This window comes from Nannospalax galili, unplaced genomic scaffold (assembly GCF_000622305.1).
Source record: "Nannospalax galili isolate Female #2095 unplaced genomic scaffold, S.galili_v1.0 scaffold189, whole genome shotgun sequence".
In the NCBI taxonomy this organism is placed as follows: Eukaryota; Metazoa; Chordata; class Mammalia; order Rodentia; family Spalacidae; genus Nannospalax; species Nannospalax galili.
Window position 1 is genome coordinate 9,559,342 of NW_008360331.1, and position 16,691 is coordinate 9,576,032.

The 16,691-nt window shown below is 36.9% G+C and overlaps 1 protein-coding gene across 8 annotated transcripts in view; it reads right to left on the reverse strand.

Moving 5' to 3' along the window:
* Bmpr1b (bone morphogenetic protein receptor type 1B) overlaps window positions 1-16,691 on the reverse strand; it is a 296,248-nt gene that overhangs the window by 189,960 nt on the left and 89,597 nt on the right. The window contains exon 1 of one of the 8 annotated variants that reach the window (XM_029560243.1): window positions 14,051-14,148. The exons of 5 other annotated variants lie outside the window; for them this stretch is intronic. The gene's annotated coding sequence lies outside the window, so the exon portion shown is untranslated. Of the gene's footprint in view, window positions 1-14,050; window positions 14,149-16,691 lie in introns of those variants that run through there. 2 more of the 8 variants (XM_029560250.1, XM_029560246.1) reach the window with 2 other exon arrangements.

A 16,691-nucleotide genomic window follows, 5' to 3' on the forward strand; every position in this document is an offset into this window, starting at 1 on the left:
AGGAGAAAGTGAGAAATAGAGAAAAATATCATGAGGGAGCCATAAGCAGGATTTGGAAGGAAAGGAAATAGAGAATCTGCCTGACTACATTGGTGATCCAGGGAGAGATGGGAAGGAAGGATGTGTGACAAGACCAGGCAAGGGAATCCTTGAAAGCTAGAAACTGTGTGAAGTCAGTCAAACAATAAGATTCTACAGGAAAAAAAAATATTTGAAATGACTTTTGTGTAAACTTTTCAAAAATAAAATTAATTAAAACTATTAATAATATGTTTGGAGAAATATAAGACAGTGTTGATAGGTCTAATACATAAAGAAGACATACAAATTGGTGAGAAAAATAATGAGCAAAATCATACTATATACAAAGAATGGTAGTCCAACAATCCTCAATTCCACTGGTAGCAAGAAAATTAGATGCAAAGCCATAGAGTTTGCTTCAGGGAATCAGTACAAGCTTAATAGTATCCAATTCTGGCAAGAGTTGAGAGAAAAATGCACAGCTGTTGGATGTCTGGATTGATACAAACATTCTGAAAACACAGTGAATGTATGACCACAGTGTTTAATGTCAGGCCTTTGAATACTTTCTTCTTTGTAATTCAGTTTCAGGAAATTTATCAAATGCAAGAGTCATAATCTCAAGGTTTGAACTCTGGACAGTCAATGAGTAATGATTACCAACTACTCTTATGTCACTGACATTTATTTAGGACCTCCTGAAAGTGTTTTTATTACATCTAACTTCCAAACACTTCAACATCAGCATCTTCCCTAAATTTTAGCTGGATAAAGTATTATAAAGTAATAAATCTCAAAAACGTTACAGCTAGGATTGAATCCTATGAGGGCCTAGCTCCAAAGTTTGTGCTCTTTCTCCTATGTTTTATTGATTATGCTTGTTCTTAACTCTATGCATTTATTAGAACAAAATGGACAGCACTCAAGCAACCCATAAAGAAATAGTATGCAAATATTAAAAGTCTATTCTCAATAACATTTGATAACTTCAGATAGTCTCAAGATATAGTAAAATATTACAATCAATTTGCAAATACTTATGGTATCTGCACTGAATATATTTGCAAGTATTCCTAGGAAAGCAATTGAAATGCATCAAAGTATTTTCCATGATCCTTACAGGTAATGGAACCAATGGATATGTCCTTTTTGTCTCGCATTTTACTATAATTTTTCTAATGGTTACAATGAATGCAAATTATTTCAAAAGTCATAAGAAAGCCATCTTTTTTTCTTTGTGGGGGCTGCTATTAGTGATCAAAGCCAATTCCTTGTGCATTCTAAATAAGCGGTCTATTTCTGAGTTATATTCCTAGCCTAAGAAGTTACCTTTCTTGTAAAAGAAACAGTAAAAAAAGAACTTAGCTAAGGTTAATAGTGATCAAATAATAAAAATAAGTTAAATACAACATGTATTTAAAGTGATGAGCTCTTCCCAAAATACTTTATAAATAAAATAACAATGTTAACCACGATTTGATTGGAAATGTCCCTTTATCTTGTGACTGATTTCAGGAAAAAATAAGCAGAAAATCAAAATAAGAATTTTGTACATAATATTTTGCCATGATACAGTTAAGTTTAAAAAATCAGTTCCTCTAATTTCTTCATTTCTGTGAAATATAAATCTACATTAACTGAGCACACAAACTGTCAACAGAGTTACAGTATAATATCAAAGAAAATTAAATGATCTTAAAACCATGCACATGTCCAGCATTATTTTTAAATAAGATCATAGTCTGCCTCTGTATGTTCATAGTGCCTTTATCTAATACATGAACTACTTTAAGGAGAAAACTGCATTTATTAGTTTAAATTTGCAAGGTTATATGAGAAATAATCTGTCTTAACTTCTAATTTAAAACTAGAAAATAAAGTTAATGAAATAATTTATTACCAATAAAAAAGTATATTAATTTTATTAAAACATACATACAGTTCTGTATGATAGGCCACACCTGTAATCCCAGTACTCAGAAGGTTGAGGTAGGTGGATCGCTATGAGTTCAAGGTCAGATTGGCCTACTTAGTTCCTGAATAATTTGGGATGTGGAGTGATATCTTATGTCAAAGAACCACAAATAAACTACACACAAAGAGATTAAATGTTTTAAAAAGTTGAATTTTGTTATTAAACAATTTGAAGTGTTCTAATAATATTAAATGTTGAAAGCAATAAATCTACCAATAAATAACCCGTGAAATGCTAACTGCACTGAATTTTGTGTTATTAAACTAAATAAGACCAGGAAACTAACTAGATAGGATGACCCTATTACCTGCAATTGAGGCATCTCTGAATGAAATAAGAATAAGATATGTCTTATCATACTTAAACATATAACAGTAAGTGCTGCCGTTAACGGATATGAGTGACAGAAAGGACGTAGCTATTTTTCCTTAAAATGACAATCAGAATAATAGACTACATTGATAAAATTTGTCAGCAGTGAGTAATTGAATTAATATATTTACTGAGTTCACATACTCTTTTCTAAACACACACACAGAGAGAGAGAGAGAGAGAGACAGACAGACAGACAGACAGAGACAGAGACAGAGACAGAGACAGAGAGAGTCAATTCAAACCAAAACCTTCTAAAACATAAGCCAGTCTTAAGGAAAAAGCAGTCATCTTTATTTACTATAGTTTATAGTATATTTTTCTTCACACAGATGCTAAAAAGTGAGGCCCAGAAAGCTTGGGTGACTTTCTGACCCGGGAGATATATTCTAGACTTTCAGAAATATCTAACATATGATTCCAATATTCTCTCAGAGATTGAATAAGCCTCTGGAGGGCACCTTTGTTTTATTAGAGGTGAAAAGTATACCGTTAGGAGTAGCTCACATATAAGAAACACCTGGAGCGACATTTGGATCTGTCCACACTCAGAATTGGAGCCCCTTCACCAGAAGCCCATAGAGCACAGAACACACTTGGTGCTTCATCCTGCCAAGTTCCGAGGCTGGGAGTCTGCAGCGGAACTGGTCTCCCGGCTCCTTTTCATTGCATGCTATGCCAGAGACCTTGCAATCACTGCTGGGTGATGAATCACTCCCTGCCATCAATACGTGTTACTACTGTGTTAGACAAACTGAAATACATAAAAGAATCAAAGAAAACCTTCATGGCTTTTTAAGTTTTTTCAGTAGGTTTGCCCTTCAAGTGGGAACATATACAATTATAAATAAAATTTTGATAATTCTCAAAAGCTATCTAAAACATTAAATAATAACTAAAGCAATTCACAAAATTCAAAGCACTATTATCTATACTGCTGCATCACAGTTTCATATAACGTTTTGGGTAAAATGAGGTAATTGTCACATGATAACATTAAGCAGGATCCCAAATCTAGCAACTGTAAAATGTCTCATGACGGTGTATCTTAAGTTCTATTAAGTATAGTAGAATTAACTTCAGTGACTTTAATAGGCCCACAAAAAATGTAACTTAATGGGCTATATAACAATAAAATCAGGTATATAACAAAAATAAGTCTGATTTCTAAGTAACTAAGAAGCTACTCAATTATTATAGCTATAAACCATTTAAATATTTGTGAAGGAATAACATTCTGTTCATGTGTGAGACTACACAAGGCTTTTAAAACAGAATGATCATTAACTCTTTGGAAAGCTATTTATTTCTAGTTAGAAATATTTATTGAGCATATACTAAGTGCCTGGCACCATTACTAGTATTAAATATGCAGAAAACAAAGTAGGCAAACTTTTTTTTCCCAAATGGAGCTTTCACTTCAGTGGAGACGATCAATATCAAACACAACCCAAAAGTGAAATATATAGTATATTACAGATAAGTACTAAGGAGTGAATGAAGCAGAGAAAGCCTTCTACTATACTGTCTGTACTATTTCGGCAGAAATGTAGACTGTAGCCTCTTATTCCTCCAAAGCAGACAGAGCCTCTTTAAATATCTTTAGTCAAAAGTGGAGGCATTTTAATGGGTACAAGTGTTCTAATAATACTGTTCAACATTAACATAAAGGCCTTTGGGTTTTAAATAGACTAAACACCAAATTCTGTATGTGTATAGAGGCACATGGGCATACATACACATATGTGCATGTATGGAAGCCAGAGGTCGACAGTGAGTTTTACTTTATCACTCTCTGTACTTTTTGAGACTGAGCAAACCTGTACCTCACAGGTACAGTTAGGCAGGCTGGCCAGTAAGGCTCAGAGATTTGCCCATTTTTACTCAACAGGCCTGGAGTTTACAGACACTTCCATTGCACATGGCTTTTAGGTAGGTTCTAAAGATCAAGACTCAGGCCCTCAAGCTGGCAAACTGCACAGCAAGTATTTAACCCACAATGCCATCTCCCAGTCCAAAACACACTATTTTGTATGCTGGCAGTTGCAGACTACTGAGCAGATGTCTGTGTAAGGATATAGTCACTGTGACTGGTGGAACACAGCAGACCAAGGATCCAGAGATGTAGTATAGACCAAGCCTTTCTAGAAAAACTGCTAGAAAAATCAACCAAGAAACAGGGTAAATCTGGGCAGTGTAGACAGACAGAACACCAAGGAAATCTGGCATAAGAAACCACTTCCCTATATGGCCTATAGAGTCTGATTTCTGTTCCAAATGTCCCTCAGTATGGGTCCATCCACTGGGCCCATGAAGAGTCCCACCCCTATAAGACACTGTCTTCTCCCATCACAGCAGCCATCAGTTACCAAAGGTTCCTTAGGTTGCATTAGGATTTCTTACCCACTTCCCTGTCTATGCTGGAATTCTGTCTGGTCTGAGCTTCATACAATGTGTGCATGCTGTCACCATTGTTGTGAGTTCATATGAGTAGCTGACCAGGTGTCTGGAAGATTCTGCTTCCTTGTGGTCAACTACCCCCTCCAGCTGTTACCATCATTCTGCCTCCTCTTTCCCAGTGATCATTGAGCCCTGGGAAGGCATCGTATTTTTGAAAGGCTGTTCGCACTAGGTCTTGCAGCTGAACCTCACAGTATTCCTCCAGGCAGATGCTCAATGAGGTCTTGTCAAGGAGGGGAAGGGAGACCCAAGGCAGGGTGCAGTAACCATTGCCAGCAATTTCTAATCTCTCCCATTGTCAGCTCTGACACTTTCTGAGCAAATACAACATATTTAAACCACACCAATGTGATTAAGTAATGATGTCTGGAAATACTCCAGAACGCACAAAGAAAGCAAAAAGAAAAGAAAGCTCCCTGACTGGTAAAGGTACAAGCATGGTTTATACTTGTGTGAGTACTAACCGGAAAAGTGCTCAAAACTGCCAATATGTTATCCTTACCCCTTTTTGTTGATGCCTTCAAGTGACACAAAGAAAATGGGTTGTTTAAGAATATGTGATATTGGGGCTGGAGCAATGGCTCAGCGGTTAAGAACATTGACTGTTCTTGCAGAAGACCTGGGTTCGAATCCCAGCACCCACATGGCAGCTAATGCCTGTCTGAAACTCCAGTTCCAGGGGATCTGACAGCCTCTTCTGTCCTCCATGGGCATTGCACGACATGGGTGCACTTACCTAAATGCAGGCAATACACGCATACACATAAAATAAAAATAATAAAGAAAATATTTTAAAAAAAGAATGTGATGTCTTGTATGCTCTGAGCTACAATCACAATAGCATATATTTCCAGGTTTAATGGTGAATTAATGGAAAAATACTTTTTCCCTTGGGTTAAAACACTTTCAAATAGAAATTACTATGTTAAGCTAATAAAAATGAAAAGCAATTACAGAAAGTTGCTTTCTATAAAGGGGCTGATACATGTTGTTTGTAGCAATCTTCGCTTTCTGAAAGTCTGGTTGTTTGCAACTCTTTCAATTTAAATACTTTTCATCATTACTCCAAGAAAGACGTTACTGGTATTATATAAGATGTTATTTCTACTTAGTAGAGTTGAGGAGTACACGAACAGTCTAGAAATGCTGAGTCTTGGTGGAAAATATAAGCAGCATTTAACCTTTAACCTTACAGTTTTTTTTTTTTCTTTAAACTTACAAGGCTTACATATAACACAACTTTGAGATATTTTGGTCATGGAGCTTGTCTCCCTCCTATATAAATACTGTTGAGATTGTAAGCCTACCTGCCTCCTCATCTCAAATAATCTTTCCATCCCACGGTGACTAACATTTCTCCAAGGACCCTCCCTCCTTTTGTGGAACTTTCAGAATCCCCCATACTATCTCGTTGGGAACAGCTAGTTTTATTCATAAACATTTTCCAGTTTAAATCTACCATTTCAAATATTTGCAGTAACTGCTAATAACCTAAAATTAGTCGTGAAACTTTAGGTTTTTCAATTTTTATGTCCACTTTAAATTTAAACTAATAAAATGCAACATTTTTCAGGCATGAAAGTTAAGTCATAAAGTCTTCTGAAGACACCTATGCCCCATATACAGAGCAAGGGAAGGTTCTGAAATGACCCAGGTCCTGGAAGATTTTCTACATAGTTCCATATAAAGAGTTAGTTACTCAATGGCCACTATGTAAAGGCTTATCCATTGGAAAAACAATATTATGACCAATTTAAAGCTTTGAATTTTTCTTTATAGTATATGCCTTAAAATTTAATTGAGAAGACATGTCTTTTTTATAGCAAATATTTTACACTGTATTTTTCTATGGGTTACTTAGGTGCTCCATTTTCTTTTAAAACTTTAACTGTTGGGGCTGGAGATGACTCAGTGGTTAAGAACACTGGTTGTTCTTGAAGAAGACCCGGGTTTGAATCCCAGCACCCACATGGCAGCTAACAACGGTCCATAACTCCAGTCCCAGGGAATCCAACAGCCTCTTCTGATCTCTGAGGGCATTGCACGACACGGGTGCACTGACCTACATGCAGGCAATACAAGCACACACATAAAATTAAAAAAATTTTTAAAAACTTAGCTGTCATGAATTGTAATTATTCCTTCTTTTTATGGTTATATTCTTATGATAATTTCTGACAATAACAATTAAATCTATAAGTTTAAATACCATTAAAATACAAACATTTATAAGTCAGATACATAAGAATTATTAGTTAAGCTTGAAGGTAATTTTGCTTCAATGCACATTCACGTTTAAAGTATGCCCCAAACAAGAATTACCAGAGCTGTAAATCAGAGAAAACACAGCACTAGCTATCCGAAAACGGTGTGTTATTGCCACTTAACATGTGGTGAGAAAGATATTGCGACATGGCCTAGATCAACTTTCATCCTATTTCAAAAGTCAATATTTAAACTAAAGAGTACAAAGCCAAGATTTTGTGTTGAGAGATTCAAAGTCTTTTTTCTCCAACTGTGTGGTCGCACGTCTATCCTCTAAGTGCTCTGCTGGCTAATGCTTTCCCCATGTGCCAATGAACTCGCTTTCCAATACTTCTTTGTGCTCTCTAGCTCCACAGATGTCCCATTGTTGGAAAACAGGGCTGTTGCTTTATGCACTGATCAGAGCTGCTGAGTGCCTTAAGATGTGTTTACCATATCAATACCCCGTGCGTATGTGTAAACACGAGAACAGACGTGCACAATTTGCTCTTTCAGTCTACAAGCTAAATCAAAATATATTTTCTTTGAAATGCATTCAACAAGAACACTTCTCCAGTGTGCTACCAGGTAAATTCAGAGAAATCAATCTTGCAAAATTTGACCAGCTTTAGGCAAAGATACTAAGTCTATGTTTTTTTTTTTTTTTTTCAATTTCTTCAGTGCTTGCAAATAGGAAGTAAATATAAGACTGAAAAAAAAAATTGCAACTTTTTAAATTCAACTCGGAATATCTCGTATAACCCAGGTCAGAAAATAAATGGATTTGTATGAATTTTGAATAGCTAGATCTCCAATATTGCCCATCACTACTCAAGCTTAGAAGCCACAGCTCAGATTTCCCCAGTTGTAAGAAATAATGTAAAATAATTAGCCTTGATGGAGTTCTTAGGATAAGACAGGTTTTTGTTACATGGCAGCTCAACTAATCCTCACAAAAGCCCTGAGAAAGGGGCCTTACCCTCATTTTCAAATGAAAATTCCTTGGGAGACTAAGGCAGGAGTATCACAAATTCAAAGCCAGGGGCTAGAGAGATAGCTCAATGGTTAAGACTGTAGCACAGGCTGTTCTTTCAGGGGACCCCGATTGATTCTATTCCCAGCACCCATATGACTGCTCTCTTCTGATCTTCATGGGTATTTGCACAACATAGGTGAACTTACATACATGAAAGCAAAGCATTCATACACATAAAATAAAAATTAATCAAAACATTAAAAAAACAAAAATAAATAACAAAAATAAGGACTGTAAACCTGAGCAGGGCAGGAGAAAAGAAGCCTGAGCCTGAGCCTGTTAACAAAAACAAAACAAACAAAAGAGGGAGTTTTAATCGGACTGAAGGCGTGGAGACCTCTGATTCACATTTTCACATTCAGATGTCCTGACTCCGAGCAGGGCTCTCTTCTGCTCTCATCTACTAAAAAGTGAACCAAGAAAAGTCTAATGGATTGTTTGCCTTGTACAAACTCATTTGAATCGCACTGTCACCACACAATGTTGAAAGTGTTTTCTTCTCATTTCACTAATTTGGACAACTAAAATGCTGTCTAAGTTTCAACTAATCAATCAACAAGTAAAGAGTAAATGACAGGAAGTACATAGAAATACAAGATGGGGTCTCTATAGTTGAGCAGATAAAGTTAACCAAAGCTCTCGATAAAAGACACTAAGAGTATTCTAATAAAATTTGAATAACTTTCAAAAAGAAGGTAAAACACATATAAGAAAACATACCACAACATTTGAAAATAGTAGGATGTTTACAGTAATGGAAATGAGTAATGGATGGGGTCTAGCCCCTTTTCTTACTGAAGTGTGCACCCCTAGATGCTTTGGGGAAGCTCTGAGCATGAGGTTATAATTGTCTTCTGGAGGTAATGAATGTGGTCAGAAAAATAGAGGCACAACAAAAGGCTTCTTGGTGAAGAAGTTGGCATGGTCTTGGGGAAAATTTTGGTATTACAATAAGCAAAGACAGCACTACTGGGATAAGAATATGTAGCTTGAGTGCTAAGGAGAACATCTATTGATGGTCCAACCCCAGCTTTAAGGCCTAACCATCACTTCAATGATTCAGCACAGCAAACTATATTGGGGCATTGGTAGCACTTTTATCTTAGCCGTAATCAACAGCTACCTAACTGAACTTAAAGCCCACTCATGTGTGGTACATAAACATAGCCAAATACACATAGCCTAGCTGGAGAGGTCATAGATCTTAGAGAAAACCCCAAGGCTGTCACATCCCTAAACAGATGTAATTTCTTCAGACAAGTATCCCATCAATGAAGCTTCTTTTGCTACCGGTGGAGATTATTACAGAGTTCCACAACTGACCACACACAGAGATTGTGAATTGCCCAACCCTAAGTGACACATCTACAATGCAACCTCTACACCTAAGGCTCACACAATATAGTGGAACAAGGGGTAGAGGGAACACTAACACATCTTTTAACTCTCATCAATGAAGCTCCCTCATGCAACAGAGGACCATGCACACAAAGGGTCACAAATGGCTAAAGCACAGAGAATAAGAGTCTGCAGACTGTGAGCAGTTGAAAAGGATTCCTATATTAAACATCACCCACCCAGGGCTCAGGAATCATTGTGGAAGAAGGGGTGGAAAGATTGTAAGAGGCAGGGTAGGAGGTGCATGACCATGTGGAAATAGAGTCTTACAGGTTCCTAGGACCTTTTTCATATGAACTTACAGCAATGGTGTCAGCATGCACAAGACCCATGCACACTCAAGCAGACAAAAGCCCAGCACAGAACTGGGGAAATGAGCAGGAGGTTCCCAAATCTTAGCCAAAGAACTACTGGATAGCTTATTACTGCCTGGAGAGGAAGAGCTGATCTTCTTAAAGGGAGGGACTCTAGATAAGGTAACTAGACTTCAGTGGATGAACTTGCACTGACAGGTATTTGGGGACACTGACTTGACACAATAGGCCTTAACACAAATGACAGAACACATGAAATCCAGTGGGAGGGCTATTGAGAGGGTGCCAGTGGGGAATGTGGTAAAAAGATGATTAAGATGTTCTGTATGAAATACACAAAAATTCTATTAAAAATTATAAATAAAATAAAAATAATAAGCACAATATTTTGAAAAAGAAGAGTATGCAGCTTGGGTGACAACTAGACTAGGATAAACAAGAAATGTCTACATATACTTACATTGTTAGAAAGAAATATTCAGGATGAACCTCTTATTTACAATGTAAGAAATTCAAATCCTAGAGTGGTTATATGGTTTGCCCAAAGTCAAACAGTGCAGGCAGGGCCTGATGACAAATGTCTCACCTGCCACCATAGCTGATGCGTTTTCCACCATGATTCCCATTCATTCTTAGACACAAAACTCTGGGGTTCTATAAGTCTCATACACACACACACACACACACACACACACACACACACACAAATGACTGGAAAGAATAGTTTTGAGATCGAGAGACTATGTGACTAGAAATCTTCAAGAGTTGCTGCTTGTCTGGTAGAGGCAAAGTCACTACGTGTAGCAGAAAAAACAATTACAAACACTAGGCTCTGAGGCAACATGGTACAGTCCTTGAAGAACTGAGCAAGAGGAGGCAGGGTCTCCTCACAGTGAAAGTGGTATTTGTATTTAATCTAGGAAGGCTTCATAAGATACATTATTACTGCAGTGAGGGTTGGCAGGAAAACGGAGGGCAGAAGGCTATTTTAGTTAAGAACGTTATATTTGCAAGTGGAGGAAAACCTGGGTAGGAATTCTAGAAATGGTAAGGTCTATTGAATAATAGAGTAAGAGTGGCTGACTCAGAAAATAAATCGTATTACAGAAGTATGCAGGGCCATGTCACACGACTTGTGTGGCATGCCTATAAAACCGACCTTAACCTGCAGAGCCTGCAGTGGAGATGACAGTGGGTTACTGAAGACTGTAACTGAGAATGAGGCATGATGGGCCTACTTTCCAGAACCTTCCCCGCCCCCATGCACCCAGAGAATAGAAAAGGGAAGAGGCATCACAAAGTGACCAGTCAGATGCTGGTAACTGCAGACGAAAGAAAATTGGGACTGTGAATTTGTTTAGATTTTCTAGCACATGCTGGGATTTTTTTCAATGTTAAATAAGATAATAGGACTAAGAAGAAATCACATTGGCATGCCAGAATAGCGCAAGAATGCCAATTAGAATCGGGGCTCAGCAGATAAAATGCACTTGCTGTGCAAACCTGGTAGGCTGAGTTCAATCCCCAGAACCCAAATAAAAGTGGAAAAAGAACGAACTGTAAAAAGTTGACCTCTGACCTCTATATGCATGACCTAACACACACACACACACACACACACACACACACACATACACACACCTTAATATATTTTAAATGTTTTAATGAAAAATAAAAAATACAGAGAATCATAAAAGGCAAGCAAAAATGTTAGGACCTAACACTGTAGGAAATACACTTAGGTTTTTGTTTGTTTGTTTGTTAATCCAAGAGTGACGTACTATGAACTCTGCTTAAGAAAGTTTGACATCTTACAGTTTTAAAAGATGGAATAGTGATAAAATTATTAATGATTTAAGAATGATTTAAATAAGGTAACTGAAGTAGTTTGGACTTAAGGTGAAAAAAATAGCCTGCTAAGAGTGGAGGAAGAGGAAGAGAAGGGGAAGGAGGATGAGGAAGAGGAGGAGGAAGAGGAGGAGGAGGAGAATGAGAAGGAGGAGGAGGGGAATATATTTTAAAAGACATTTTCAACGAAAGAGAAATGAAATACCCAATCAACTACTCCTGGAATAAGAACTTTCACAGAAGCCTGGAATGGGGACAAGATAGGAGGTCAGCTCCCTCTCAGTCTCCAAAATCCACAGTAAGACATAGGTCTGATGTGACATCTCCACAATCCTAACCAACCGAGGTCCCTGTGTCACCATCCTTTGCTGTACATGTGAAGCAGGGCGTCTGCCTTAGTTTCGGCCATCTGAGCATTCCAGGGAGTAAGGAAGATGAGTGAGGAACTGGACATGCCCTTCACTTCAAGGACAATTCACCAGCTCAGAAAACCTTTGTACTTGGCTAGCTGTCTATAGCCATATAAAAGCCAGACAAAGGTCACACTTGTTTAAAAGAGAATGGCTCAGCGTCATACTCATTCTCACTAAACTAAAAAATATTTTCATACACCTCTTGATTGTTGGCCTGCATAAAAGTTCTTACTGGCTGGAAGGTACTTCATAAATTGTTTTCCTTCTGTCTGCAGTAATAAAACTATACAGCACCATAAACATTTTCCATGTTTAACTCCAAGATATTTGGTTTTCTGTCTATGAACACTAGAGCTTTTGTTTTTTAAAATTAAAGCAGACCCTAAAACCTAATATAACTCAGAATGCCAAATATTTTTCTCTTCTATTATATTCTGACATGACTATCATATATTCAAAAAAATGTGTAACTGTATAAGAAACTCACCACATCGGACTTAGCCCTAAAAATGGTTCCTTGACCTAGGAATGGGATAAACTACCATATCCATTAATAAAAATCTTTTGAAAAATTCTAGTTAACAGGATATATATTCCATGAAATTATGCTTGTGTTAAGCACAAGTAGTTATTTATATTGAGGAGATGTTTCACTTAGAACTAGTAAATACCCACATTAATGTTACCTTCTATTAAGACATAATTTGATTTTCATTGAAAAAAAGACATGCAGAAAGATGGCTCTGAGGTAAATAGTGCATGTTGGGCATTCATGAGGATCAAAGTTCATACCCCAGCACTCATGCAGCAAGATGGGCACCAATGCCTTCCTGCACCCAGCTCCAAGGTGGGTGGAGACAGGAGGATTGTTGGTGCTTGCTGGCTTTCAGCTTAACCAAGAAAAATAAGAGCTCTAAGTTCAGGGAGACACCCTGCTTCAAAAGAAATAGGCTAGAGTAATGGAGGAGGACACTCAGCACCCTCTTCTGGCTTCTGTGTGCACACACAGGCCATGTGCACAGGCACACATGGGCACACACACACATAGAGACACATATGCACCCATAGATTAATTAATTTTATAAATAAAATGGCATGACAAAATGGCCATTTGTTTCTATTAGTGTTGTGTTGAGTTGTGTTGTGTGGGGTTCTGTGGGGTTGTGTGGGGTTTGCACTGTGTTTCAGGCAGAGTCTCTCTATGTGACTTACTTTGAACTCACTATAGCTCTTAAAAACGTGATCCTCTTACCTCAACCTTTCAAGTGCTAGGGTTACAATCACTCAGCACTACCCAGCCTAAAACTGACATTTTAAGTACTCACCTCATTTCTAGCCCTTCATATTTGCAAATGAAAAGCAAATTTACCATTCCAGATCATTTCAATTAAGCAAAAGGGGTTGTTGAGTCTTCAAACCTAGCAATAATTCAATATGTAGGCACTAACTCTCAATTTAAACAATACTTCAAAGACCATTGAGCTTTTGACAATGAAAGGATGACAATTCAATTAACATTTTAATCTTTGAAAATTAATTTTCAAATTATCTCTCATTTTGACCTTTTCATTTTTTACTTTTAAGAGAATTTCAAAAATGATAAATTCACAAAACTTTTCCAAGTTGCAACTAAAGTCATACTCTCTACCCTAGATTTAATTTCAGATATATCTCAACTCACATAATATTTTTATTACCTGACATTTTAATCAAAGATCAAAAACTTCACTGGTCAAAGCATTTCCAAACTCTGTGAAGTAAATTAACTTTATGAAGTGGAATCCAACTACATATTTTGGGATGAAATTTTATATTACATTTCAAGAAAGAATTCTGTCCTTATAAAGATAGCCAATGTGGCTCAGACAAATAATAATGACAAAAATATTTAAGAGAAATGTGAGAACTAAGAAATATTTTAATAAACCAAAATCATACTCAACCCCAGGAGTTTCCATGAAATGCTTACCAAGTCTCACAGGGGTCACTGGGGTGCAAACCAAGCGGGTCTAGAAGGATGCTCAGGCTCTACACTGTCACATAGCACACAGTTGAGAGTAAGCAATCACCACACAGTTGCTGCTATGACTTGTGGGGCTAAGTTCCCAAATATCTGTTGGTAAGATTGTCAAGAAGATCTTTTCAACTGTGGAGAAAAACATTGCTTTTAATCATGTGAGTAATGTATGAATGGACAATTTTATACATAAAATAGTCAATTCAAAAATCCTCAGTAGGTGCTTCCTGGAACTAAGAAACTAGAGGCAGAAAACCTTGGCCTGGATTTCAAGGTATTCTAAAATCTGTCCTTTACTTTATAGGGACTTAACTTCTCAAGACTTCCAAATTTTCAGCTGTTTTCCAGGCAAATTTTCTCAAGGTCTTACAGATACATACGCAAGCCTGGGTCATGTTTAACTTTTTATATGCCAATAACGAAACAGACTATTCATAGTCTTAGCACTGCTTTTCACAAGAGTACAGATGGGCAATGAGATGAAAATTCATTTTTTTTCCTTTTCCTTTAATTCTACATATTTTTAAGAACATGGGTAGGAACTATATTCAAAAATACTAACGGACCGTGGCACTCATATGTGGATCTTGGTTCCACATTACTGTATTTATACTTCATTTACATTATGAGCATCATCACACAGTATCCAGAACCTAATTATTTTAAGTAAATTACCATAATTAGTGAATGCAAAGATATTCACTTTTTCACATTTTAATAACTTTTGAAATTAAACAATTTATTATCAGTGATACTGGCCATGATCATTAAAAAAAAAAAAAAGCAAAACTGGAAGGTATCTTCATCCAAGGGCTTATGAAACTTGAATTCACTAACTAAAGTTGTATGTTACCTTGTAGATTTAAGTAAAAGTGAATGATCACAAATTCATCTGTGAAGCATTCATGTAATGAATGAAAAACCACGGGGTAGGTGGGCAAGTCAAAGAAAAGTATTTCCCAAATAAAGCGGCAGTAAAGACACTGAAGGAAACAAGAGCAAATGGAAAGGGAAAGGAGAAAATTAAGGAGCAACCTCAGTGAAGAAAGTACATCCCAAAGTCTTGTGTGCAAAAGGTAAGACAGTAGAGGACAGATTACGGTCACACAGCCTTGCACATGCGCAGTGCTGGAGGAAGGCAGCTTTTAGGAGTCTGCGAGTCTGCGCACAGTTGCCCATTAAGCGTTGCTGATCTCACACTTCGGAGTCACACCTCATATACCGCCACCACCGAAAGCAGGCCTCCTGGGTGAGGCATCACGTTTCACAGTAACACTCAAGTACAAGATTGTTAACACTAATCCACAGAAAAATTTGTGAATGAGGAGAAAAAATGATAGGCAAATACCCACGCGAAACACAGCTTCAATTAGAGGACTCACGAGACTTGCCCTATTGATTATCTGGTGTGTTGGCACACGGACACACCAGTGACAATCGGAAAATGTTGTGTATGAATATAGTGACCCATAATTTCAAAGCCTGTTCATCAACTTTAATCATAATAGATATTGTTCATCTTTAGTTGTATTTTAAGCAATTTTTATTTCTAGCAGAAACAGTGATTTTTCTCTGATGTCACAAAAACAGCCTACATCTCATCAGAAAAGGATATTGTGTCATACAAATTCAATTGAACCTGCCATAGCTGCTTTGAAGACTTTAAAAAAAAAATAAGTTATGTTTTCTTCCTTTGTTTTCTTTTGCCTTTGTTTATTGTTATTGTTGGGTTGTTGGGTTCGGTTTGATTTTGGTCTTTTTGACACAAGGCTGTCCCTGTAGCCCCAGCTGACCTGGAACTCACAATGTAGACCAGGCTGGCCCTGATCTCACAGAGATCCTCCTGCTTCTGCTGGGATTCTGCTACCACCATGCTGGCTTTGTTTGCTTTCTTTAAATAACACAATCAAAAAGTATATTTCTGTCAAATGAATGTCAAAAAACCACTGACATGATATGCCAAGAATCTACAATTGATATTTTAAATGTTTGACAGGGATTAATCATCAAAGTTATTAGAAAGCAAATTCTGGTCTGCTGCTATCACCCAAACAGAAATTAAATACAAAATTCGATCAGATAAATATTTTGCAAATACAGTAGTTTGTCTTTTTCTCTCTGGAGATGAGCTTTACCAGTTGTTTTTAATCATAAAATAAGAAACCATTAAAATCTAATGCACTGACCTAAATTACACAAAAGAAAAAACTATCCCAGTTCCAAACCATGAGGGTCTTTTATGTTTTAGTGTTATTGTAGATAATTATATTATGCATTTATGGGAAGAAAGTTAACATTAAAACTGTTTTAAAGAACCCACAAATTGTCCAAGACTATCTAAAAATTAAACATGAAAAAATTACAAGGCATGATCAGTTAAAGTACAATGGAATTAATCTGCTGGGTGTTAAGGAATGCCAAAGGTTTTCATATATGAACTTATGAAAGGCTTGTAGTCATAATCATAACTAAATGAAATCTACTGGAAAGATATTTTCATTTTTTAAATGGTGACAATAGTATTTATCACCTCATAGGCTCATCGTGAGACTCAAATGTGTTAATACATGTAAAGCACCAAGGTCACTGCTCA